This window comes from Tenrec ecaudatus, chromosome 7, assembly GCF_050624435.1.
Source record: "Tenrec ecaudatus isolate mTenEca1 chromosome 7, mTenEca1.hap1, whole genome shotgun sequence".
NCBI lineage: Eukaryota > Metazoa > Chordata > Mammalia > Afrosoricida > Tenrecidae > Tenrec > Tenrec ecaudatus.
In genome coordinates, this window is record NC_134536.1 from 48,725,916 (window position 1) to 48,729,306 (window position 3,391).

Consider the following 3,391-nt stretch of genomic DNA (forward strand, 5'->3'; position numbering starts at 1 on the left):
AATTATTATTATTTTCATGTCTTATGCATACTGCTGTCTCCCTTCCCCCATGGTTTCTGTTGTTTGTCCCCCGGTAGGGTGGTGGTGCTTATTTGTTGATCATTGTGATCTGTCCTTTCCCTCTTCCTCCTTTTTCTCTCCCCACTTTTCCCCTACCCTCCTGGTATCACCACTCCCATTCCTGTTCCTGGATTCCGTGTGCCGTGAGCTCTTATTCTCATCTGTACCTGTGCACATGCTCTGGTCTAGCCCGCATTGGAAGGCAGGACTGGGTCAAAATAGTGTGTGTTTGTGTGTGTGTGTGTGTGTGTGTGTGTGTGTGTGTGTGTGTAAACCTCAAGGAACCAGATGAATATTGTGTGTTTCATCAGTGCTACACTGTGCCCTGGTTGACTCATCCCTTCCTTGTGACCCTTCTGTGAGGGGATGTCCCATTGTCTACAGATGGGTTTTGGGTGTCTGCTCCAACCCCTCTTGTTCCCAACAATATGGTTTTGTTTGTTTGTTTGGGGTCTTCTGATGCCTTTTACCCGATCCCGTTGACACCTCATGATCACACAAGCTGGTGTGCTTCTTCCATGTGGGCTTGTTGCCACTTTTAACTTCAGGCCTTTAAGACCCCGCATGCTATCTTTTTTGATAGCCGGGCACCATCCACTTTCTTCACCACATTTGCTTATGCACCCATTTTGGCTTCAGCGTTTAGCAGAGGCCCAAAGTCCAACTACGACCTCAGTGTATTGCCATATAAATATATGTACCTGGGCCAATACCTCATTTTTATGAATTTACAGATGTACACACCTATGTTTATACTTCTACTCATAACTTTGCTTCCTAGATCTTTCCTCTGTTTCCTTTTATCTTCCTCCTGCTCCATCATCACACCTGTTCTTCCTCTCAGTTAGATTGCTGCTGCTCCAGCACCCCTTGGATCTGTACATCCTCCTCATTGTTGATTTTAATTCCCTATTTGGTCCCCTGTCTATGGCATTGTTTGCTCACCACTCCCTTCCCCCACCTCCTTCTCCCACCAAGTCCCTCCAGGACTGTCAGTTCCATTGCTTTCTCCTTGAGCTTACTTCCCATACCTATCTTATATAAGTAGGCAAACCAACAACAACAGAGACTAATCAAAAAGAAAACAAAAGATTGAATAAAAAGAGAAAAAAAGATAATACTAACTAGAAAAAAAACAAACAAAGCACCTACATAATTCCAGTCTGTCCCCTGATCTTTATGACTATCTCCCCACTGGTCCTGGGGGAATTCCGAGGGCTGCTCCTCCTAGCCTGAAGTCTATTTTTGGGACTCCTCAGGGGCTTTGTGGCTTGGCTTTACTTTGCTGATCTGTTATGTTCTCTTCTTGGCTGCTAAGGCACAGAGAGGACTATCGGGCTGACAACAGCTGAAGACATGGTGTCCCCTCGCTGTAGCATACTGCGACAGAGGACAATACTGTGGACACACAGTGAGGAGTTAGTCTGGCGAGAAAAATGGAAATTCTTGATGAAACTTCCTGTTCTTGACTAATCTTGCCTATAGTGTACCTAATCTTTCTGAAGGTGTTCTAACTTGAGGATTCTCTTAGGTCTTATTTTCAAAGTGCTTTTCAGGATCATTCTGCCATCTGGGTAGTCCAGGAAAAAAGGAAGAACGGATGCTCTTGTACCATATTTCAGAACACGTAGAAATTACGAATCAAGTTAACAAACACTTTTTTCTATTCTCCTACCCTGACAAGTACATAATATTTATAATAACAAAATAAAAACCATAGTTTTTATAAGACCTTACGTTGGAAAAATATCCAAGAAGGTCAAATTTACATAGGCAATAATTAAATTTGGCCTTCTTGGATATTTTGACAACTTAAGGTCTTATATACATTGAGCAAATCACAAGCTGAAATCAATGAGAATTTTCAAGCTTCAAGTTGAAATATTGAAAGATTTTACCGACTAAATATTGAATAATGCATTAATAGAAGATAAAAGGGAATGCACAGTGTGATGGTACTACAAAGAATTGGTCCGTGTTTATTCATGTCAAGAGCAAGCACATAATCAAGAACTGATGGTACTAAAGGAAGAAATTCAAGCTGCACTGAGGCATTAGTAAAATCCAGGACTCCAGAAATTGACAGGACACCAACTAAAATGTTTCAACAAGCTGATGAAACACTGGAAGCGCTCACTAGTCTACACCAAGAATCTTGGAAGACATCCACCTGGTCAATTGATTGGAAGAGATCCATATTGTGCCCATTCCAAAGAAAGGTGACCCAATAGAGTGTAGAAATTACCAAGAAATATTAATATCCAATGAAAGTAAAATTTTGATGAAGACAATTTAAAATCAGTTGCAGTGGTAGTACATAAACAGGGAATTGCCCCAAATCCAACCTGCATTCAGGCGAGGACTTAGTATGAAGGATATCATTACTGATGTCAAATGCATCTTTGTTGAAAACAGAGACTATCAGGACGATGTTTTCTTGTGTTGTAAAGACTATGTAAAGACATTCTACTGTTTGAATCATAAATTATGGATAACATTGTGAATAATGAGGGTTCTAGGATAATTCATTGTGTTCAAGTGGAACCTATATGTGGACTGAGAGAGTCCTTGGCATTGAACAAAGGAGTACGGAGTGGTTTAAAATCAGGAAAGATGAGTGTCAGGATTATATCTTTTCAGAATATTTGAGCAAATAATCTGAAAAACTGGATTATATGAATAAAACAAGCCATCAGGATTGAGGGAAGCTTTATTAATCTGTGGTTTGCACATGACACAGCCTTGTTTGCTGAAAGGACTTGGTGGTGAAAACCTAAGAATGTAGCCTTTGGTATTGGATTGCACTAAATGTAAAAGAAGCGAAAGTTCTCACACCTAGTCTAGCAGACAGCATTATATAAATGAAGAAAAGATTGAAGTTGTCATTGATTTAAATTTACTTGGTCCTCAGTCAAGAAAGCAGCAATCAAGAAATCCGCAGGTTGCAGTGGGCAAATCTGTTGCACAAAACAAACCTCTTATGTGCTAGAGCAGCCATCCAACCTGTGGGATGCGACCCCTTTGGGGTCGAACAACCCTTTCACAGGGGTCTCCCGATTCATAACAGTAGCAAAATGACAGTTATGAAGTAGCAACGAAAATGGTTTTATGGTTGGGAGGGTCACCACCACATGAGGAGCTGTATTAAAGGGTCACAGCATTAGGAAGGTTGAGAACCACTGCGTTAAAGACTAAAAATATTAGTTTGAGGACTAAGATATGCCTCACTCAACCTGTAGTATTTTCAATGACCTCATTTGTGTGTGAGAACTGAACAATAAATAGATCACAGAAGAACTGATGCATTTGAATTATGGTGTTGGAATATACC